The following is a 26,017-nucleotide window of genomic DNA, read 5'->3' as shown; positions in this document are numbered from 1 at the left end:
AGAGAAAAAAGTCTGGAAAAAAAATGAATGAAGAGTCAGTGAGTTGTGAGAATATTTAAACCGATCCTATAATTTATCAATGTTCTGTTCATTGTTTAACTGAATCCTTGAAAGAGAGAACATAGAAAAATATTTGAAGATACAATTGCCAGAAAACTTCCAAATTTGATGGAAACTATATCACCATAGATCCAAGAAGTACAATTAACCCCAGCACAGTAAAACTGAACCACAACAAATTGTTTAAAATCAGTGCTAAAGAGAAAGTCCTAAAAGAAGTCATGGAAAAGACACATTGCATACACAGAGAAACAAAAATACAAATTAAACTAGTGAAAAGCCATCAATGGATGAATGGATAAAGAAAATGTGGTATAAATATGTACAATGGAATATTACTTGGCAATCAAAAAGAACGAAATCTTCCCATCTGCAACAACATAGATAGAACTTTAGAGTGTATTGTGCTAAATGAAATAAGTCAGAAAAAGAAAAATATCATATGCCTTCACTCATACATGGAATTTGAGATACAAAACAGATGAACATAAGGGAGGGGAGGCAAAAATAACATAAAAACAGGGAGAGCGAAAAAACATAAAAGACTCTTAAAAACAACATAGAACATAGAACAAACCAAGGGTTGCTGGAGGAGTTGTGGGTGAGGAGATGGACTAAAAGGACAAGGGGCATTGAGGAAGACATTTTTTGGAATGAGCACTGGGTATTACATAGCAGATGAATCACTGATTCGATCCTGCAATCATTATTGCACTATATGCTAACTTGGATGTAAATTTAAAATAACAATAATTATAATAATAAAGAATTCAGATCAAGAGATAAACATCTTTTTTTTTTGAGAGAGAGAGACAGACAAACAGAGCACAAGAGGAGGAGGGGCAGAGAGAGAGGGAGACACAGAATCTGAAGCAGGCTTCAGGCTCTGAGCTGTCAGCATACAGCCCAACTCAGGGCTCAAACTCAGGAATCGTGAGATCATGACCTGAGCCAAAGTCAGAAGCTTAACTGGCTGAGTCACCCAGGCGCCCCCAGAGATAAACACCTCAATTGCATATAGTTTGAAAGTCACTTTTTTTACTGAAAAGTACAATATGCTATTGTAAAAAATAGCAATAGCTAGTACAAAAAGCAATAGGTCATTAAGCCAATAAGGTCCTTTGTACCACCTATTCCTATATCAACAATGTAATCTCAGACTAACTGTACTTACAGAGTCTATTTTAATCATTCAGAAAATATATAACTTGGCAGTTGATAAAAGTTGGTTTTTATTTCATCCTCTATCACTATTTAATATTTACCATTTACTACTTTTGTATGCCTATCCTCCATAAACAAAGAAGACTGGATCTGTTTCTATAACAGGTTTCGGAGAGCAAAGTAAATCTTAAGATCAGCAAAAGGGGAATGCAGAGGCTCATTAAATTTAAACAAAGTAACACATTACAGTCATGGCTGGATCTAGGGGCTTGAAAATTTCATCAGGACTCATTTTCCCTCTTTCCATCTCTCAGCCCTCACCTACGTTGGCTCTAACCCCAGGAGGATCCCTATATACGATGAAAAGATGGCTTCCAACAGTTCTAGGCTAACTTTGTCAGAGCTCAGTAGACTCTGATTGCTTTAATTTTAGCAAAGGTCCATGGATAAATTATCACTGGCTCTGAAAGGCTTGGCTTGGGCCAAATGTTCTCTTTGTTCAGTAGAGGTTACACTCTCCCCTGGAGATGTACACAAACTGCATGGACTAAAAATAGATGACATGTAATTCTATAAGGAACATCAGAAAAATGTTACTAAAAGATAAAAAAAATTATTTGGTACCAGAAACTTAGATTTTCACTATCCAAGGTTAATAGCCATGTGATATACATATCATATTTTGGCCTCTACAAAAATACCATGATACTAATATCCTTTAATTTTGGGCTATCTGGAATTCATGTGTCAAAATACCCACCAGAAACCACCATGTTCTTACCTGATAAAACATGTGAGAAGAAAAAAAAATTGTTTTTAAAAGGTTCCTAATCTAAACATTCTGTGTTAAGCAGTATTAACCTGAAGGAGAAGGGAAAACAAAAAGAGAGGGAAACTTGTTCAGATTCATACATTTTTTCTGCAGCAGCCCAATGAGTAGCTTAAGGCAATATTAAAGTACCCAATACAGGCAAAAAGCAAAAGAAAACAATCAGAAAACAAAAGCAAATAACACTCTTGCTGATTGAACCAGAAAACAGTTTAGGAAGAGGTCTGCTATTATGATGATTCACTCCATCATCCTTCTAATTCTTAAATGGAAGATCTCTGTACCCCCAACTACAAAACCAGTTCTGCAGCAAGATTTCTAATCCTACAGAATTTAAGGACCCCAGATAAGCAATCCTATATTAATTCAGCCTTGATCTCAGCCTCCTACTGACTTTGTTCACTGGACCGAATAACTGAATTCCGGCTACATTCCTCAAAATGAAAACCCCACTGGTATTGCAATTCCAAGGCTTCTGTGTTCCTAAGTTTCTTTTCCTATATGACCCCAACCCTAAAACACCACCACTTCATTTATTCATTCTTTCAATAAATTTATATTTAGCACCTGCTAGTTTCTATACATTCTGATTGCACCATGGATTTAGCATCACCACTGTCCTCATGTTGCAACTATTGCCTTCCCAGATTCCTCTGATCCCTATCCACTGTGGTGACAGTGGCTTTTCACTATCCCTGCTAACAACTATCATGTGAGCATCTGCCTTTATGAGAGGTCCAGAGAGCATAAACAACCAGAAGTGATGTACTAATTTGTGCCCTCTCTCTATGTAGCATTAGAGTCTGTCTAGAAATAAGCAAATAAAATTAATTAATTAAATTAATAAATAAATCCTGTGTTCATGCACTCTTCAATACCCCAGGGCAAAACTGAGAATGAAAAAATTTAGGGAGGTCTAGGCTCCCTCATTCCCTTTGGTATGTTTCTGATGTTCACCTATCTTCATCTGGTATTTCCCCTTCCCTTCAATCTCCTAGCCCCGGACTTCACCCCTACCATCACAGATGCCTTTTAGTACTCAGATCATCGTCCTACCATGCCTGTTCAGTTCTGCCACTAAGAAGTGAAATCTATGCTCCTTACTAGCAGGGAATTTGAGAAGTCTGAAAGAAGAAAGCTATCCACTCTCCATCAAATTGGGTGGTATTAGACTAATTACACTGGGTTGATACTGAATACCAAGTTACGGCTTATACAATGCCTGACACACAGCATACAGCACGTTAGAGTTCTAGAGAGGACACTGACACATTCTCCAGCTGGAAAATCTCAGAGAACCTAACTAAAATGTCAGCAAGTGACACACAAAGAGGGAACAGAAACCTAACTAGAGGGCTCTTTCCAAGCGTACTCAACAGAATAGATAATGAAAATGTCCTTCATATCTACGGAGGTCTCTAAAGAGTGCAACTGCATGATACTCTGATGTTCACCCCTATTAATCACAAATCTAATCAGACCACAGGCTGATTTAAATCCTTCGTGTATCCTTCATATACCACTGTTCTTGGTATAAAGAGAAAAAAAACCACACTTTTGAAAAGTCAGCCTTATTTTGCATCTTTCCCCAGACTCCCAAAACTACACCCCTCAGCTTTCTTCACCTCAGCTGTCCCGCCCTACATTTTCATCTCAAAAGCACCATGCGATCTCCTTCCACAGGTTCTTTACACTTGCTCTTCCTTCTGAAATGCTCCTCCACCATTGCTCAGGAGTTAACTCCTACTGTTCCCATCTGAGCTCAAGCTTCTTCAGTTAATATTACTCAGGCCAATAAAGTTGTGTCCACTTCCTTCAGGGCATTTATCACAGTTGTGGTATATTTTCTATATTAATATAATATTTGGAGACTATCAATATTCTCCAATGAGACTGTAACCTTAAGGAGAGGAGGGCCTGTGTTTATTTTTACTCACCACTGCATCTACAGAACCAACCTACTACTTACTGTGTTTTTATTTTTTAATACTTCCTTTTTTTTAATAGTTTATTGTCAAATTGGTTTCCATACTTACTGTGTTTTTAGAGGGTTGGCACATTAGTGGATGACAGTGAAGTGTTTGGAGTCAAAAAGACCTAGCTTCAAATCCAATTTCCACATTTTACTAGCTCAGATAGCTTTAGGTTGGTTGCCTACTCTCCTAAATCTTAATTTCTTCATTTGTAAAGTAGTAGAAATAATAATAACCTAACTCAACCATACCTTAGATTAATTGTGGAGATTAAAAAATCACATAGTAGGCAAACATAAATGCTTATTCCCTTTACAAAGTCCACCACCATTCAAATATACAATTTATATTTGGAAGCAAAGTGAATGATGTTTTGAATTTAATTAAAGAGACCTGTAAAAATTATAACTTCTACTAAGGATCAGGTACCATAAAATGATAAAGTCAAATAAAATGTGTTCTCTGATCCAAGAAACCCTGAAGTGTCAGTGGGAATGAACAGCTCACATGATATAACTATGGGGGTAATTAGACAATGACAATCTGGGCTCCAAATTAAAAGATAAATTAAGGACTGAGGGAGGATTCTTGCACAATTAAGAATGAAATTCTCCCCAAAGCATAGGTTGAAATTATAATATGGCATCAAAAATGACAGTGAAACAGCACAACTCGGCAACTACAAATTCCACTCTGAGATAACCCAGGGGTCAGGCCATATGTCAAAGAAAAACATACACTCATGTGCACACCCACTTCCCTCTAGTATCAATTAAATAGATGCCAAATCTAGCTCTTATATATTTATGCTAATAAAATCTGATGACTTCAAGTAAGTAATTCAGTCATCCAATTTTAATGGTCTCTTTTTAAAATTTATCATCTGAATATTAACCTAAAGATAAATATTATGAATTTATACTCCCTAATGGTCTCTTATATGTTAGATCATTGACTTCAGTTTAGAAAAAGTAATGCTATTTCAGATAATCAAACTTTCAGTAATTAAAAAGGAAGGCAATACAAAGTATGAATAATTTTGTTCAGGTATCAAAATTTCCAATAAAAGATTTCCAATAATGAGATTTATGCTTCATATTTCACAACACATAAATAGCTTTTGTAGGTAACATTATTTACTAACTAAATTTTATTACCGTATTTTGTTGTTTTTCTCCCTTTCTTTCATTGACTCTAATTACCCTTTTTACCTAGAAAAATTTTAATGTGCAATCTATTGGATGGCTAAGAATTCTAAAAGGCTCATTCCACATCAGAAACATAACTACACTTCATACGATGTCCTTATTTTACACCACAGGGATGTTTAAATTAAGAGTCTATAATAGAATAAGAAGCAAAACTCCAGATTCCCATTCGATTACTTGAAAACTGTCATTATTACAACAGTACACATTTAAACTATCACACTGGATTCCTAAATCTCAAACTCAACATAGAGATTAAATATCAGGAGAAAAATAAATATGGGTTGAGAACTAAAGTTGTTTTTTCTTCCACAACATGAAGAGAGTATATATCCAACTGACATTGAGAACAGGCTAGCCAGAGACTGAACAGATGCAAACAGGACGCCAAGCAAAACTCAGCTTTCTGCCAAAGGTTTTCCCCAAGAGGTGAGTAACATTTTCCATAAGTCTAAGAAACTGCAGAATTGGTTTGGTAATGAAATACTCTTAGCCGCTTTTTAATGTATGATTTAATATTTCTGTTCTCTAATGAATAGGATAGGTTTATTAATTACATCAGAGGGAAACCCATATTTATTATTCAATGAAAAGATAACAGTATTTTAATTTACTTGAGAAAGTTTTAGCATATGTGGAAATGAAAAATGTGCATTTTTAAACTGACTTTTGATGGGGTAAAACTATTAGTACAATTACAGTGTAATGCTGCAAGATTAAAATTATATATAAAACTTTCAGGCAGGGCACTTTGTGATGTGATGCTAATTGCAAACTATTAGAATTTAAAAAGCTGCATAATTTTCATAATTTCATAATTTTCATAAAAGCTACATAAGGTGGACCACTTCATCCCTGGAAGGTTAAATGGCCATATAAAGGAAGTTGATTTTTTAGAATATTTTCTGTTCAATTGTTCAGAGGTGCATCATAGAGGATTTTCAAAGAACAGAAAAATTAGCATATCAGTAATACTTATCTTAGTCATTGACACATCATCAGTTCTCTTCTCTGATTACTGATACCCAATGTTTATAAACAGAAACAAAACTGGCTACTGTGCTTACTGTTTTCCCTTTACTAGATTATTTCCACAGATTAGAAAAGCAATCAAACCAAGTCATGAAAAATACAGAAATCCCGCAGAATTGTTGTGAATCAGGCAGTAATACGGCAGTTTTCAACCATGGCATAAAAACAGGCTCCACACTTGGCCCTGTGCATTTCAGCACTGAAGTGATGTTCACATGTCATAGACTATCCTACAAAGATACATAAATTGTCTGTATCCTTGACTGGGCACCTGTGACTTTGGAAAATTAAATTTCACATTCATTATTTATGAGGTCAGCACAAATCCCTTGATGGAATTTCGGCCTAATTAGGAAGTATTAAGAAAGGTGTGGATGTCCTAACTAGTTCACATAAATGCTCCACTGGTATAAAAAGTAGTAAAAAGTACGTAGCTACCTTCTGACTGAGGACAAATCATGAATACGGAGTACTTATACCCAAGATCAGCTACAGAAACTCAAATTTGTTTTTCTGTTGTAGTTTTGAGTTAAAACTCCTGCCAAAGGAAGCAGGAGGCAGGAGACCAGATATTTTCCTTTTTTTACTCTTTGCCTTTAGGCACCTCTTCCCCCATCAACTATCATCAGTTCTTTTACTTTACTTCTCCTCATGCCTCTTTGCTCTAATTCCACCAGCTTCTAACCTGTTCCCTCTATTCATTCCTGCTTCCTATCTATAAAATCAGGCAAATCTAAAGATTATTTTAAGTAAAACTCAGTTAGGGGTGCCTCAGTGGCTCAGTTAAGCATCTGACTCTTGGTTGCGGTTCTCTTTCTCTTCCTCTCTCTCAGTCCCTCCCCCCTTGTACTGTCTCTGTCTCTCTCAAAATAAATAAATAAATAAATCAGTAAATACTAAGCAAAACTCACTAAAAACATATATTCTTTGGGGGTGCTTTGGTGGCTCAGTCATTTAAGCATATGACTCTTGATTTCAGCTCAGGTCATGATCTCGCCATTTGTGAGTTTGAGCCCTGGAATGACTTTGGTCAGCGCAGAGCCTGCTTGCAAGTCTCTCTCTCCCTCTCTCTCTGCCCATCCCCTGTATACTGTTTTGGGGCACCAGGGTGGCTCAGTTGGTTAAGCGTCTGACTTCGGCTTACGTCATGCTCTTGTGGTTTGTAAGTTGAGCCCTGCATCGGGCTCTGTGCTGACAGCTCAGAGCCTGGCACCTCTTTCAGATTTTGTGTCTCTCCCTTCTCTCTGCCCCTCCCCTGCTCATGCTCTGTCTCCCTCTGTCTCTTAATAATAAATAAAAACTTTATAAAAATTTTTAAAAAATAAACTGTTTTAAATATGGATGTCGTATATGGGTTTAAGTTTTTCTACTTTTCCCAGAACACAAATTTGCCACCACAAAACTCTCACATTTTGTTATAATACTTCATTATGGTTAGGTTTTAAGACACAGTCATTCAACAAGTATTTGCTGGATCTGTCCCATACTCGGTCCACCACAGAATTTATAAGGTATCAAGAACAGGTGAGGGGGGGATGCAGAAGATACTTAAACCTTTCACTTCCCCTAAAATTCTTAAAAACAAAACAGGCAAAAGCATAAGCATTTAAATAACATTATGTTCAAAATGTGTGTTACTACTGAGGCAAGACGGCAGCCAGAGCACAAACATTCACCTTTCCTCCTTTCAAATAAGACTGAAATGAATCTACAAATGCAGAAAAGGGAATGTAATAGCAAATGTGAATAAGGGAGGCAGGCAGAATGAACAGTAAGTTCTGAGTAGTCTACAATGTCTCATGAATTCAGAGGAGACAGGTTACAGATGGACTCTGGGTGTGACAGTATGTGTGAAGACAAGGCATCGGACAGCAGATGAGGGCTGCCCAGAAGGCAGGTCTCGTTTGCCTGAAGACCCAGAGAGGTTCCCACAACACAACCTGGGGGCATGGAAAGCAAAAATAGGTTGTACAGCACTAGCGAGGGTATTTGAATAAAGGGCTCACTACTGAACAGCTGGCTAAGTCCTTCCCAGTTTCACTTTCAGACAACTGGCAGAAATACCACATGAAGCAGTCTATCCCTAAAGAATTTAGACTTCTTTTCTTGGAAGGCTTACACTCCAAAGGAAAGCATCAGACTGTCTGTCACATAGCACACATCTTAAATTCAAGCCTATCTACCAGTCAACATGCCTACTCAAGTATGTGGAGTTTTTACTCAGGGGGACACAGCAATATACAGTGGCGAAGGAATGCTACACCAGCGAGTTATGCTACTAAAACTTCCCAATTAACAAGTAAGAATGATCAATGATGCATCGCCAGACTTGAAGAAAATAAATAGCACAAGAGAAGTCTAAGAAATATTGCATCCTTTTAATAAAAATAGATTTCTATGAGGGGAAAAAGGAGTAAATTAGAGACTAAGATTTTAAGGAAAATTAAAAATATAATTACTGAAATATGTGTGTCAACTATACTCAAAATGTTTTAAAAAGCATAATTATTGAAATTAAAATTCATTGAAAGAACTATAATATAAAGTCAAGAAAACCATGAAGTAAAAAGAAATATGTAATAAAATATTTAGAAATACATAGATGTAGATATTTCAACTTTTTGTACTTTAATAAACAATATACAAGATATAATATTTTTGTAATTACAAAACCTGCAAAGAGATAAACTCATAATCAAGAGAATACATACACATTTTCCTTGATGGGATTACATCCCAATAAATCCAAAATATGTTGAAAATATCCTAAGTCAAAAATGCATTTAATACACCTAACCTACCAAATACAGTATCTCAGCCTAGCCTACTGTAAACATGCTCGGAACATTTATATTAGCCTACAGTTGGACACATTAATCTGATACAAAGCCTATTTAATAAAAGTATTGAATATCTCATGTAACTTACTGAATACTATAGTAAAAGAAATAGAATGGTTGTGTGGGTATAGAATGGTTGTTGGGGAGCCTGGGTGACTCAGTCATTTAAGTGTCTGACTCTTAATCTTGGCTCAGGTGATGATCTCATGGTTTATAAGATCAAGACCTGCATCTGGCTCTGAGCTGACAGTGTGGAGCCTGCTTGGGCCCTGCTTCTCTCTCTCCCTCTCTCTCTCTGCCTCTCCCCCGCTCATTTGTGTGCTCGCTCCCTCTCTCTCCCTTTTCTCTCTCAAAATAAACATTAAAAAAAAAGGATGGTTATAAGTATATTGATAAGTTTATCCTCATGATCATGTGCCTGACTTGGAGCTGGCACTGCCCAGAATCATTATATGGTATCGTACTGCATATTGCTAGCCTGGGAAAAGATCAAAATTCAAAATCCAAAGTATGTTTTCTATTGAATGTATACAGTTTTGCATCATCATAAAGTTAAAAAAAAATTGTAAGTTGAACTACAAAAAGTCAGAAACCATCTATATTCAACACAAGCAAGATACAAGGATTGAAAATGGGGGTATTCAGGAGATAAATGGAAACTCTAAAAAAGAACTAAAGGGAAATTTTAAAACTGAAAATTTTAACATTTGAATTTTTAAAATTATTTGGATGAACTTAACTTCTGGGTTGCACACTGCAGAAGAGTAAGTACTAAACTTGAAGAGAAGTCAGAAGTGATAAAGAATATATGGATAATACTTTAATTATTTCAAATGTCACTTTTTACTCTCAAACCTACCTTGATTTGGATTTGATGATAAATCATAGTTACTATTAGATATGAAGCTTTAGCTTCTGACCTTTCAGATTTGATTTTGCCCAACTGCTATGAATGAGATCATTTATTTCTTCATAGGTAATATATTTGTAATTGAGACTAAAACTCAAGTGGCAAGTGGTATATGGACTCTAGTATAGCTGTCAGCTTCCCATTGGAGTGATTAATCAGGAATATAAATTAGCTTGCTTCTCTTTTTTTTTAAATGTTTATTTATTTTTGAGAGACACAGAGACAGAGTACGAGTCGGGAGAGGCAGAGAGGGAGACACAGAATCCTAAGCAGGCTCACGGCTCTGTGTCAGCACAGAGCTGGGAGCCGTGAGATCACGGCCTGAGCCAAGTCAGACGCTTAACATACTGAGCCACCCAGGCACCCCTAAATTCACTTGCTTTTCTACTCACATAAACTATCCCATAAGAAGAACAAACCCAATAATTCCTAAAATAGATTATACTTCAAAGGCTTGACAATTTAGAGCAAACCTTAAAAAAAACAGAAACACCAGTTTAAATTAAAATATTTTTCAAGCCTACCAAGGACATAACTATTGCATTATCCCTGACATATAGCAAAACACAAAGAAAAAAATACATCTCTGAAAGAGATAGTTCTTTCAGTCAAAGAGTTGCTGAATTGATCTACTGAATAATTCTGATATCTCTGCTTTGCTTTTGATATTGGTCTCATAACGCTGATTATTCCCTTAAGTTTAAAACAGAAATAGTTTAATTAAATTGCTTTCCTGTAGTTAATGGAAGTTTAATGAATAATGTTTAATTGAATTAAACATTTGTTTGCTTAAATATTAAACAATTATTTAATGAATAAGACAGAATAAGCACCATATATGTTTTATGGCATCTTTCTAATAGCTTGTCCGTTTTTAAGGGTCTATATTCTCTTTCCTAAAATATTAAAATGTATATTACATAAAGCATAACACAAATTCCAACCAAAAATACAAAGCTCTTTCTCTGAAGCAATAAAATTAACTAAAAGGCCTTTATTATAGAAAATTAACTCGCCTACAATATTTCAAAGTTCAAAGTTTGTCATTTTCCCATTTCTTCATTCATCTTCTAGGTCTTGGGGCTCCCTCCCCAATCCCAGACTTCCCATACCCTCTTGTTGCTCTTTAGATGTCGCATGAGCCCACGTTAGTACCCTCTGCTAAGGCTTACCTTACACTGAAGAACCACAGGGATGAAATTACTTTCTTTTTCTCTCTTTCTGACCCCCTCAAAACTTCCATTAACTAAAAAAGAGCAATTTCATTAAACTAAGCCACATTGGATTATGAATGATTGATTAATAGACTACTTAACCCTCCCTGGGACACTTTTATTTTAAAAAAGGAAACTGTAATCTAAGTGAATCTGTAATAGACAGAACTTGAAACAGTTCACAAAACTAGGGGGAAATATACAGGCTTCTTCCAGGGAGATACGTTTTGATAGAAGGGCCTTCTGAGGGTCCCTTAAATTATCCCTGTTGGTGGTCACCTAACTCAGCCTCAGTTCCTGAGTAGGAGAATAAAGCATTGACTGAAATGCCCTTTTCCAGTTTTATAAGTGAGCAGCAAAGTACTCTCAAAGGGAAGACATTTGACTTTGAAACAGACTTCAGAAGTTGAAGTATGGTTTATTACTCCTCTGGGTGAACTGAGAAATATAAATGCTTCTTTTAACTTGGAGTCAAAATCCCAAGAGCCATCCTTTAACACCAAATATCACTATGACAAAGGTCAAATCCTCTGTCATGTGGAAATGACCCTACAGATACTCTTTTTAGATTAATCGCATGTTTTTAACTTTTAATTGGAAGGTGAGCATGGGCACCAGAAATATGTGATAGAACCACATATTATGGAGACACAAATGAGAATATAATAGCAGAGGAGCCTCTACAAACTTCAAGGTAAAGTTCAGCCTCTCACCTCATCAATCCTACCTTCCAGATCATCTACACACACACACACTCACACACACACACACACACACACACACACACACACACACACATTCAGTTATGGTAAAAATGTCCATTTCCTAAATATTCTTTACAGAGTATCCTCTTAAAATTTAGCTAAATATCACCTAAACACTTTGGAATAACACTGATAATAAAACTGCTAACATGTTTTTCTTGTTGGCAAAATAGGTTAGAAGTAATTACAAGGCTCTTTTTGCTTTAACAGTAAATATTTTTTCCTGCCTTAACCCTGGTATAAAATACGAAGAGCAGGAACTGTTTACTTCTTGCCTCCAGTTTGATCTACGTAAATTGAAGCTGATCTTCCACTCTGGCTAATTATAAATCTTGCCCTCCTCTACAACAAGACAACTACACAGACCTCTGCGATCATGACAAAAGTCATTAGCATTTTACTTTGTTGTGATGGTTGTAAAAACAACCATTTGACCCTTATTATGAGTCAACCATATTAGTATCTAAAGGATCCTTTCTGCAGAAATGTCAGGCTATACCTATACCTATTCTTTGGTGAACTTTTTCACTGCATTAAAATATATACGTAGCCCCTGGTGAACTTCTTCACTGCATAAAAACATTATATTTTGTGTTAATTTTAAAAATTCACTTGTTTGGCTGAATAGAAAACTCCCATACAAGAAAGACATAGTTGCAACATCTATACCCCAAACAGTTAAATTTGATATTTTTTCCTTTTAGTTCTAAAAGTAAATTCCTCTTCACAGCTAAGTAAACCTTCTACCCCAAACTCTGTGCACGATTAATTTAAAATCTGCCTTCTGAAAATTTCTCATCAAAGGTACATTTTGAATAGAGTGCTCCAGGGTACGATAGCATATTTAACAAATGTTATCTAATTTGGCCTATATTTTAAAGACATGAACCCACAAGAAGGGGAAGAACAGGAGCAAAAAAATAGCAGCTAAGTTTTGGAAGGCAGAGAGCAGGTATACACCCAGAACCAAGGAAGTTCAGTCTTAAGGGGACAGTGGGAAAAGTCAAGAACTAGTTATACAACAGATTCTCCACAATGTTCAGCAAATGGTAGTACTAATTTCTCTACAACTGAGGATAAAGTGGGTAGACAGGTGGAAACCTAAAGTAAGTAGGACTGGATAAAAGCAATTTGAAAAGTAGTTAGATACCTGTATGTCTTCCCTTATTCCACTTTCCTAAGTAATGACCCTCACCCCTGCCCACTTCCTCCTTCACCACTCCCACTGAGGTCTGGAAAGATCATAATAAAAGATCTTTAAGTTAGGGGAATCCCAGTAACTGAGGACATAGGGAACTTCTGAAAACAAAGAGATTAAGTAACTGTACATATAGGATGCAAGGTGCTGAGACATCTTCCTTCCACCCCCACACTCCTTTTTTTTTTTTAGTACCAGAAGACTGACAGCTAGAATTTTTCCCTCTGTAAAAAATATTAGAACACATTTCTCTAAGGAGTTTGATCAACCCAATCAATGGCTTACCTCTGTCTCCCACAGTAAAGCTTAAATTTGACATTGCTAAAATCCTTGGAGCTTCCAAAAAGCTTTTCAGCCCCCATTTAGGGAAGAGAGATCAAAACAAACATCTTATTTAAGAAATAATGTGTATGACACAGAGGCTATTCTGAGCAGGGGGGAAACTTTTTTAAAAAATCAGAGCAATAAGTCAAAATATCTCATCCATGATACAAAAAACTAAATTATCACAAATAAGAAACATTCAAAGAACAACCATAAAAAGAACTAGTAGAAACTAAAAAGCAGGATTTAAAAACCAGTATAAGGGTTAGAAGATAAAATTGAAGCAATCACCCAGGATCAAAGGATAAAAAGATGTCAAAAAGAGAGAGAAAATAAGAGAGAGGAAAGATACAAAAGGTAGGAGACTAGTCTAGGAAGTCAGCAACTATAAAGCAGGATTTCCAGGAAGACAAAACAGAGGAGAGAAAATCATCAACAAAGTAATTCAAGAATTTTTCATCTCTTCAACCAGAACTAAAGTTTGAGAAAGAATTGAACTGGGTGCCCTTTAGTGCTACTTCTCCATGTTTAATTTTGTGCAGAAAACAAATCCAAATACCAGTAAATATCTAAGCCAAACAGAACATTCTTCCCTTAAAGCATTAGAAACTCATTTGATTCATCTCTATACTGAGCTGGAGAACAAACTGACCCACCTCTCAATAAGGAATACCTTTAAAGAACTCTCACTGGTTAGTCTTCAATAATGTTCTTATCTCCCTAGAAGATAAAAAAAAAAGAAAAAAGAAACCAGTAGATAGCAAATTTATTATTCCAGAGTCTTTAGCACAGATTGCTGGTTGGATTTTCTCACAATCTGACAAGTATGAAATCTGCTCTGACCCATTTAGAACCCCAGTGCTTCATTACAAACTCCCAAAGATTGGAAATCTGCAATTCATTAGGAACATGCTGGGATCTAGGACTTCACGGAGGAGTTGCCTAAATTGGAGGAGGCAGTTGAAACAAGTCTTCTGAATTCCTTCATATTTCTAAAACAAACAGGAGACTCTGGATAAGCTTAAGATATAGAAAATCAAACAGAGCTTAGGTCTTAATTTCTTTAATACTCATCAGAATAAAACCTTTTGCACACTACCTAAACTTCTCAAATATTAAAAATTGTAAGACATTCCAAGAGGAAATACTAAAGGGCAAATTTCCATGAGATATTGATCAAGTAATTTCACTCCAAGATAGTTTATGTTGATATTTCCATATCATAAATCACATTAGAAACTTGTAACTTCTACCCCTTGAAAACATATAATTGGCTATGCTGTACTGGAAACAGTTCTAAAAAATACCATCTCATTCTTAGAATTGCATTCACAACCTGTTTGGAAAGAACCACCAAGTCTTTATATCAAGCTAATTGTCTTAAGTCTATAGAATAATTACTAAGGATGAGCAAGGTAATGTTTTTACACTTTATCACTTCAAAAGTATAAACATAATATTTTTAGTATGTTTTTAGAACTATATGATAGCTTTTTTCATAACAAATCATAAGTACCTGCCAGTTGTCCAGAATGGTTACTGGTTATTCTAATAATTACTTATTCACCTCTGTTCCACCTCACTTAGGAACAGTTGAGAAAAATTTCTCTGACCTATGTCTTTGGTCTATCATTAGCATTTGGCCCAATGGACAGAGACCATCAATAGTAAAAAAAAAAAAAAAAAAAAGTATAATTCTCACATAGATCCTATATATTACCAATTTTTAATCTAAATCATATTACAGTTAAAATCTGAGATTCTCTCATGTCCCATTCAGTACACATCTTTCAAAAAAATTAAATATATCTGTGTTCAAGTACACAAAAAATCTATATCTAAACAACATGGATTATTTAGTGATGAGATTGACTTTTAGAGGAAAGCAACAAAAACAATGAAAGTGTCCTATTCTGAAAATGGCATAATTTTTTCTCAAAGAAGTGTTGGTCTCTGTTGACAACAGTTGTAATAGTTCAGAGTTGACACTAAATGTGTTTAATATGACAGACTTATTCAACTTTTAAGTTATAAAAATTAAGTACCTCAAATGAGTCAATTCACAAAGCTACATGGAGATATAGTTTATAATTCAGTTGTCATAAAGACATTATACTACCTAAAATTGGACACTGGCCAGAGGCCTTAATTGCCTTTATATATAATGTGGTAAATTAGTAACCTCCACTTAAAATTTTTCCTTCTGAGGCCTAAGGAAGGAAAGGCTTTTCATCCTATATGGCACAAAACCCTGAGAGCTAACAGAAAACATGTTTCCATCTTATGAAACAGAAAACAATGTTGACATATATCTTAATATTTATAAGCAAAAAACTCTATCAATATAATTGTTTCAAATCCTAAACTAAGATGTATTTCTTCAGACAAACTCTGTGACCAAAAAACAAAAGTGCTTTTAAAAGCTTTTTTAAAGACAGATAACGAATAGTACTTAACCCAATTGATACTGCTTAATAACTTACCTTTTGTCTTAGCTCCAGTTAAACTTCCAGAAACAAATTCACTGCCCCAAAGTTATAATGATCTCTGTGGCTTGATAGTACCTAATCTCTGTATTTTTCCTTTATTCTTTTTTAATCTAAAATTATCTACTTTTAAAACTTTTTAAACCAATTCCAAATAAGTCATAAATAATTGAAATAGTTTTCTAGATCCTTGACAACCCTATGATTATTTCCTACTTCTCACATATGTCTACCTTCATTAGATACCCAAAGAATTCTAGAATCAGAATATCCCTTTGTAATCTACTAGATGACAATTGGCGTTACTATAGAACTACTTATATCAAGGTGAGCCTTTCTATTCCAGGCAAGAATACAGGCTAACCTCCTTTGTGGAGAATACCAAATCTGACCACAGAAAAGAGTAAAATGCCTCACAAAAGGAAGACTCCACTTTCAGCATGTAAGAGTTACAAGAAGCAATAAGAGGCACCCGGGAGGTTCATTCGGCTGAGTGTCCAACTTCAGCTCAGGTCATGATCTCACACTCGTGAGTTTAAGCCCCACGTCTGTGCTGACAGCTCAAAGCCTGGAGCCTGCTTTGGATTCTGTCTCCCTCTCTCTCTGTCCCCCCCCAGTTCGCACTTTGCTCTCTCTCAAAAATAAATAAACATAATTTTTGAAAATAAATAAAATAAAAGAATCAATAAAAGTTGACTGAAAGATGAACATTTCTTATTTTTCATTTCTTAAAATATTTAACATCATGTAAGTATAGAGTTACAATTGTTTGTGATGATTAAAACTTCAGTATTTATAAATGTCAAGTATTAAGTTACATCAAAAAACTTGATCATTCTCAATGTTATATTTAAATGCAACATCAAATGCAAAACTATCAGATGTTGCACAGTTGCCAGACCTAGAATCCTGAAATAACACTGCAATCATCTCTCACTGGTTTAAACTTATAAGGGTTAGCTCAGCTTGACTGCGCTTAATAGCAAATGGCTTAAATACCATGATTTGCATCTTATTTTCATACACACACTGATGGACTCAAGATGGATACCTTCTCATGGGTCATTCTTCTCTCTTTCCTGTATCATGAACATCCATTAGTGGTCCTCAGTCAGGGGTGATTTTTATTCCCTGGGTGGGAGACCACTTGGCAATGTCCATAGACATTTTCGGTTATTACACCTGGGTGTACTGCTACTGGCATCTAGGTAACTACAATGCCCAGGACAACTCCCCTGCCCACCCCCAACAATTATCCAGCCCAATATGACAATTCTATGGATTCTGAGAAACCCAGCTATAAAGACTAACACTCAAGCTCCTAATATTTTTATCCCATTCTGTCGGTTGCCTATTAGTTTTTTTGATTGTTTCCTTTGCAGTGCAGAAGCTTTTTATCTTGATGAGGTCCCAATAGTTCATTTTTGTTCTTGATTCCCTTGCCTTTGGGGATGTGTCGAGTAGGAAATTGCTGCGATTGAGGTCAGGGGAAGGAGGGTGATGGTCATGGAGGAGGGCACTTGTGGGGAAGAGCACTGGATGTTACATAGAAACCAACTTGGTAATAAACTATTTTAAAAAATAAAAATTAAATTTAAAAAATCCAAAAAAAATTTTTTTAAAGCTCCTAATAGGTTCTATGCCTCAGCTTGCAGTAAAAAAATCTCAGATGCTATGCCTCAGGCTATAATAAGGAAGGAGAAAGAAGAACTCAGTCTGGCATATAACTCCTTATGTGGTCAATCTAACTCTGAAATGTATTCTATGTTTTGGCACTCAAAGCCTGTATCATTAAGTTCTCATTCTAGTCACATCCTTTCATTCAGTCAAGAATCTTCTTTATGCCTTTCCAGACCAATGCTAGAAGATTCCTCTGTATAATTAAAATTAAGTATAATTTTTAATAAAAGCCCTAACAGTTAATGCCTGTTTTGAACAAAAGCTCACAGAGAAGCTTAAATAGAATACAGTTTACCAATCATGAGTTCTTCAGTGTCCTCCCTTGAAACCATTTAACTTTTACTCTCCAAAACTTGATTGTTCATCTATAATTTTCATGTTTTTATTGTACTTCTGACACTTCTTAGAAACTCCAGCATTGATCACGAAGAGAGACACTCTAAAATGCAAATCAAATGTGCTCACTATATTAGAAACTGAAGAGTGCCACAATCAAAATAACAGAAGTTGAAGTCCTCCGATCAGATGCTTTCTATAAAATATGAAATACTAGACAAATTTAAGCTCTGCCTTCAAATTTATATGCTTCCAAGCTATTCAAATCTAAAACAAGCACTAACAAATGGGCAACCTTGTCCACTGCAAGGCTAATAAATCAAAATCACCAAGGTAAGTTAACTGCATTTCCAGTGGATGCAGATTTATCATCAGAGACCTGATAATCATGCAACCACTAGAAAAAGCAATGTGTTTTCCATGACCTTGGTCATAATTCACCAATAACACTGACTTGTAACTTTTCACTATTATGTCACAGTGAGCACATGCTAAAAAAGATTTCAGAATTTTCAAACTTCTGAATGAAGAACATGCATGTGTTCATCTGATTTTTAATTAGAGCTCAGTATAAAATCTATAAACATCTGATACCTGAAAAATAGAACAGTGGATAAGAAAATGGAAGAAATGCAGGACTTAAATGCCTTGGAATTTTTCTGAAAATGAAAAGCTGGACAGAAGTTTGAGTTAGTCCAAATGCAGAAGTCTCCAAACTTTCATTTTTCAGCAATCACTATAGCTCTTATATCTGATAATTTCTTTTAGTTGAATTCCTCACACCCAACTAGTAATAAAGCAAGCAGGAATGTTATCAAGGTTGAAATAAAGTCAGAAAAGCTCTCAAGCATTCCATTCCATAAGGAGTTTTATTTTGATCCCCACAAGTGGAGAAAGGCCTGGCTGCCACAAATGTTCCAAGATGGAGAAAGTGGTTAAGAGATCCTGATATCTTTCAAAGCTTTTCAGAAATTAATCAAAAATATAGCAAATCCCCTTAGGACTACAAGATGGAGGAAATAGGGAATAAGGTGTTGCAACAATGGGCAAAAAGTCAAGGTAATCTATTTATCAACCTTTCCCCTTGGCTACCAAGCTTAGAATAACAGAGAAAAGAAATGATGAGACTTTAAAATATTTAAATAGAAGGGTTTTGTTTTGGTTTCTGTCTTAGGACAATAGACCAAGTATCCAGAGGATAAAATAATGAAAAAGCACACTCTTTGAAGAATTACTTAAAACTAAAAATCTGGGGGCACCTGAGTAGCTGAGTCAGTTAAGTGCTGACTCTCGATTTCAGCTCAGGTCCTAATCTCATGGTTCATGAGATTCGTGAGCAGCACAGAGTCTCTCTTTCTCTCTCTCCCCCTCCCTCCCTTTCTTTTTCTCTAAAAAATAAATAAATAAAGTTAAAAAGAAAAAACCCTGAAAGCCTGAATTGCAATCCTGAATGGAATTCTTCTTGGATGTATAACTTTAGGTTATCTTATAATCACTCAGACCCTCTGGGTTTTGCTGTTGTTTTGTTTTGTTTTAATTTTGAGTTTGGTTTTGGTTTTAAGCTATAAAATAGAGATTATAAAATCTAACTTCCAGAAAGATTATATTGGCCAATACATGTAAACAGTCTGAAACATATGAGAAAGTATATGGTACTATTAACTGTCTGACAAAATCAAGGTTATTATTATGGATCTCTATGTCAGAAGACAATGAGCAAAGATAAAAGGTGGGCAGAAGCCAGCATATTGGATCCCACAAACCTTGCTGGCCCTGAGTTCCGATGAAATCCCAGAAAGCAACCACTAGGGAGCTTTTCTGATTGCTGGCTGGGAAATGAGTCCATTGTAAAACTCAAGATTCTAACACTAGTAGCTAATATGCCAGACACAATAATCCAATGAAGGTGGTTCCATGGTGTTCTATTAGTACTTTCATTTTATAGCCACAGGAACTAAAGGTCAAAAAAATATAAAAACTTACCCAGGTTATAGGTAGCAAATTGAAGGCATGGAACCTAGAAATGTACTAGAAACAAAAACAAGCCCAAAAGTAAATATCACTGGGCACAGAGTGAGCTCTACCCATAATGAGTCCTGAATGCTGGCTTCCTGTCAAGGTATCCCTTAAGAGCTTGCAAAGTAGGGCTAATCATGCTTCTAGATACATCTTCCCTTTAGCACCTTAGCTTCCCTTACTGGGCCAGTATCTGATTCTCCAAGCAGAGGTTTTGGAGAGGACCAAAGTTTTAGCAAGAAAGTAAATATAGAACAACAGGATGGGGCTCTAGGAAAGTCAAGCTTGAATGAGTGAGATGTCCAAAGCAAGTATACAACACCAAGACAATATCTGAGATGATTTTTTGGTTTTGTTTTGGTTTTTTTTGCCATACAATATCTGAGAGTGTAAAGAATTAACACTGAAGAAGCCAATTTTGACATTAGCATGGAGGACAAACACAAGGTCTGGAAACAGCAGACAAAGCCCAGAAATCAGGAACTAAATACACTCAGGTATGAATTAGAAAACTAGAAGCAAAAGCAGAAAATGAAAGTGTCCAGACATTTTGTCCTGAACAGGGGGATTCAGATATACTGATGAGTTGACCTCAAAGGTCAACTCTCAACCAATAAGTCATGGAAGCCCATGGATTCTGCTCCAGTCTCCTGTTCTCAGGGCAGACAATTCTGAGAAGCACTCTGCACACTTCTCAGAGGTTCAGAAAGAAGAGTCCCCTCACTGCCTATAGAAGCAACCTTAATATTGTTGTTGTTCTTTTCTCTTTCTCTGCCTCATTGTCTCCACTCACATGTAGTGTCTCTGATAAGCTAATAATTTGCATCTAGATGTCCCCTGAGACCATTAATTTCTGCTCCTAAGGCAAGTTTTTTATGAGACAATTAACTCCTACTTTGCCAAATACCCTCATTCCTTGGTAGGGTAGCACTGTAGGGTCCGCAGAAAGCTAGCAAGAAAGGAAAGAAAACCTCACCATTATCTACCCTGTCCCCCAGGAAGGCACACTGCTCTACATGACTCAATATCATTGCAAACAACATCAGTGTCCGGGCCCAATATGGTTAGTGTTTATGGCTAGTAATATACTCTTCAGCATTGCATTGACTAGCATATAAAAAAGGGGGAGTCATTTTGACTTCTTTTGTAATCTTGCAATTTCTGTACTGTTGCAATAAGATAGAATGTGGAGATCTATTCTATCGCTCTAAAACAGAATCTTTCCTGGAAAGGGAAGGCCTTCTCAAAATTGGCAAGCCCTTGGAGAGGCAATTCTATCGGGACAAACTTGAGGGAAACTGGCACAATACAGGCACTGGAAGGAAGGAGGAAAGAGATACAAAGCTCTATGGGTCTGATGACCAAGTTCTACCCTCAGGATCACTGTAAGTGCCATCAGAGTCCAGACCTAATGCCTTCCAGCTTGCAGAAAGTCCAGATGGAGAGAATGCACCAGGATACGAGTCATATCAGAAGGCTTCCTCTGGTCTTGCCTCACCTTGGCCTCCTGCTGAGTGCCTGTAGTCTGTCTCCTCTAGGCATAATAAGCACCCCTAATGTTGTTCAACAGCAGTGGCAGACTTGGCCGAAGGGACAGGAGATGGACAGACTTTGTCAGTTCAAGGAGAACTGTACCTCCTTAGAATTGTCCAGCCAGAGGATTCTCTCACAACCTGGACTCTGGCTTCTGGATTCTGGAAGAGAATATTGGCATCCATGGCATGCCTTTTTTCCTAAGTATACATTTTGTTTGTTTATACCGGCTGCAAAGAGATTCCATGTGTATCTTTATAAATTTCCTCAAATGCAATAAAGTATTTATTATTAAATGTTTAAGCATTTTAAACCATATTTATCAGATACTTTATTATATTTGAAGTAATTTTAAAAGGTATATATATGGTAAAAGGACAAAAATGAGAGGAAATCAGGGCAGGGGGTTAAATGGAAGACAATAAGACAAAACAAATGTAATAGATAAACCACCAACTAGCTTAATACTTTTAAGGGAGAAAAGGAATACCACAAAATTAGAGATGAGTAATAATAATAATACAAACATTCATAAAATTTTTTTACATTTACTTATAATGTAAAATTTATACTGTCTCTCTTTATACAGAGAGAGACAGAGCACGAATGGGGGAAAGGCAGAGAGAGAAGGAATCACAGAATCTGAGGCAGTCTCTAGGCTCTGAGCAAGCTGTCAGCACAGAGCCCGACATGAGGTTTGAACCCAGAAACTGTGAGAGCATGACCTGAGCTGAAGTCAGACACTCAACCAACTGAGCCACCCAGGCACCCCTAATACAAACATTTATAGAGTGTTTATAAATGCCAGTCACTGTTTCAAGCACCTTTCACATATACTGCCTCATTTTAAGTTCACCACAATTTGATAGGGTAGGAAACACTTCTTTATCCATTTCATAGTTGGAGAGGCATGAATGAGAATAATGTCATTTAGCTAAGGTCACACAGCTTGTTAACAGTGAAACTAGGATTCAATCCAGGCAGTGTGGCCCCTAAGTCCATACTCTCATTTATTAACTTGCTGTCTGCTGACCCAGAAAGGGAAGGAACCAGAAACACAACGGTTTTCAAGAGAATGTAAAAGACTACTTTGAACAACACCATGCTAAAAATGTGAAAACCTGGGGATATTCTTACAGGAAAATCCATGCAACTAAAATTGACCTCATAAAGAAGAGAGAGGGAAAAAAAACACTAACCTAAAACCATGGGGGGGAAAACGAGGAAGTTGTCTCAGAGCTGGCCTCAAAAAACGGCCAGATCGGTGCTTTCTTACATTAATTAGTTCAATATAATTAATTTCAATTTCAAATTGAATTTCAAATTCAAATTCAATTTCAAAAATCCCAGAGCATAGAAGATAAAAAAGAAAAAGGTATGTAGATTTATTTTCTGAGTCAGGCATACATTTGGTATCAAAACCTGGCAAAAAGATGATAGAAGCAGAAAACCATGTGTCAGTTTTGTTTAGGAATGTAAATGAAGGCCTCCTATATAAAATATTAAAAATTCATATCCAGCGGTTGACTTACAAAGAACATCAAAAACATGTAGTCTTTATACTAAGAGTGCACGAAAGCTCAACAGTAGGCTATCTATTGATAAAGATCATTACAGTGTAAGACTAAGTAAGAACAACAATTGGGTTATTTCAATAGATCCTGAAAAATGCATCTGAAAAACACTGACATCCACAATGATACATTATGTAAAACCTTTAGTAAACTACAGATAGAAATTCCTTCAACGTGCTCAAAACATTTTTTAAACAAACACAACAAATATCCTTAATGATGAAGCATTAGACTCATTCTTATAAGAGATGGAAGTTATCATATCTTCTCTTATTCTACTGTAAACATATATATTAGTGGAGAATAGAAAATCCAGATATATCTACACAGAGTGGGGAACTAAGTAGAAGATGAAAGGCTAATTTCCAATAAGTGAGAAAGAATGATAAAACAAATATAATTAGGACGATTATCCTCTATTTAGTAAAAAAAAAAAAAAGACCTACTACATTATACCACAAGACACAAAGATAAATTCCAGAAGCAGTAAGTTTTATATGCAAAATCCAACAGTATATTTTTAAAACTATAATATTGGGGCACCTGGCTACCTCAGTTGATGAAGCATGTGACTCTCGATCTCCGCGTTGTGGGTCTAGGCTCCACACTGAGTGTAGAGACTACTTAAAAATAAAATCTTCGAAAAAACTTTTAATAAAAACTACAATATTTTTACCTTGAACCTAGTCTTTCTAAGCATGAACTGAAATTGAGAAATCATAAGGGAAAATATCAAGCGTCTTTACATGTAATAACTACAATCTCTGTTCAAGAAAAAGTAGCATAAACAAAATTCAAAGCCAAACAGAAATTATTGGGGAAAATATTTATAGTAGACATGACAAAAGGTCAGCATCTTTAATCAACAAAGTACTTTTAAATCAATTTAAAAAGATGGAAACTATAGTTTTTAAAAATTCAAAGACATATAGAGATAATTCGTACAAGAAAAGCAAATGACCAATAACTACAAGAAACTTGATGTCACTAATGATTAAAAGATAATTAAGACAACAATCTGGTAATCACCCACCTTCAAAAAGTCAATATGATTATTAATGCACAGTGTTGGTGGGGGAGGTTAGATACTATAAATGGGCATGTAATTGGTATACCATTCTGGAAAGAAATCTGGCAAATTTAAGAAGTACATGCCTTCGAACTCAGCAATTCTACTAGGAATGTTTCTAAGGAGCTAATCTAACAAGTATTCAATGAATTATGTACAAAGATATTAATGAAGAATTGCTTAAAACAATGTCTTTTTAAACTTAATTTGTTCCCAGCTTTTTAGAGATATTGACATATCACATACGTAAGTTTGAGATATTCAGTATGATGATTAGATATATGTATATATTGCAAAATGATTGCCACAATAAGGTTAGTTAACATCTCCATCTCCATTCCTTCACATAATTAGAATTCTATGTGTGCACGCGTGTGTGTGTGTGTTGACAACATTTATGATCTATTCTTTTAAAAACTTTCAAGTATGTAATACAGTATTGTTAATTATACTCATCATGCGGTGCCAAATAATAGCATATTTAAAACAACATAAATGTCCCTCAATTTATGGGTCAAATTATAGTGTTTCCATAATATAAAACATTATTCATTTGTTTAGAAAAATAAAATAGTTCAAATTTAGAAAGTTGTTCATGACATACTATCACTTGATTAAAGCAGGCTAGGAAATAATTATTAACAACATAATATATTTTATATGCACTTAAATGTATTTTTTTTAATCTGGAATGGTGTAACCAAAAAAGAAGAAAAGAGCTTGGAAGAATTTAAACCAAGATTTATATAAACATGGTTGTTTATAAATGGTTGGATTATGAATATTTTCTGGTTTTTTCCTCTTGTTTCCATAGTTCCTGATTTTTCTTTAATAAATGTGTTTGCCCTTATAGTAATTATTTATATTTCTTACAATGAAAGAATCTAGATTAAAATATCAACCTATTTTAATAGACCCATAAACATTAATTACAGAAAACCAATCTTTTTATAGCAGAATACTGCTTTTTTGCTTCTATAGCAAAATACACCAACCTTCCTAGCATTTTTTCATACTTAGGATAATTGATTAGTCACTTCTAAAAATGTAAAATCAAGGGATACAGCTAATAACAAAACACTCGATTTCACCATTATAACTTTAGTCTTTCCAAGTAAAATATAAGTCTCTTCATTCGTCAATATGTTTTTCAAGTGACACGGATATCTCAACATTGGGAATCCAACATATGTTGTTCATTGGCTGACTCATGTTCTACCAATGTAGAAAAGCATCATCATCTACTGACACACTGAAATATGATGACAAATTAGTGGATGAACTGTAATTACAGAAAATGAAAATAAAAAGGAAGAAAATAAAGGATCTTGAAATTGACCACCTCAAGAATTTTGTGTAAATGTGGAAGACAACAGGTTTTCTGTTCACAGATATAGATGGATACTCTGCAATTAATTTTTCAAGTCTCAAATCATGCTCTGGAATCACTCTGTATCAAAAAAAATTTTGTTATTTTAGTCTCCACACCCATTGAGTCTTTCTCCAAAGAAGCTGCCAAACCCAGCACCAGCTGGCCCCTTGGGAACAAGACTAGGCTAACTACAGATATTTCTTTTTGAACTGTTAATACATATTAAAAAGACAGAGTTGAACTCATCAAACCCGTTAATCTAAACTAATCTAAACTAAGCTAATCTAATAAAGGATTGCCATCAAGAAAGTTTGACTTGTACAGTGAATATTTAAAACATGTCCATTTTCTTACCCATAAATCTTTATCTCTTTTAAGTCTTCTGGTTTTTCTTAAACCTTAATTGTAGATAAGGTGCCCAGCAGTTCTCCCACT

At 35.5% G+C, this 26,017-nt stretch overlaps 1 protein-coding gene across 1 annotated transcript in view; it reads right to left on the bottom strand.

The window, feature by feature from the left end:
• The window catches only part of IQCM (IQ motif containing M), a 426,883-nt gene extending 400,866 nt beyond the window's left edge, over positions 1-26,017 (bottom strand). Inside the window, exon 1 of the mRNA XM_029954957.1 lies at positions 25,937-26,017. The gene's annotated coding sequence lies outside the window, so the exon portion shown is untranslated. The remainder of the gene's footprint in view (positions 1-25,936) is intronic.

Source organism: Suricata suricatta, chromosome 1 (genome assembly GCF_006229205.1).
Source record: "Suricata suricatta isolate VVHF042 chromosome 1, meerkat_22Aug2017_6uvM2_HiC, whole genome shotgun sequence".
NCBI lineage: Eukaryota > Metazoa > Chordata > Mammalia > Carnivora > Herpestidae > Suricata > Suricata suricatta.
Note: the sequence above shows the minus strand (reverse complement) of the source record. Positions and strands in the feature narration are given on the sequence as shown.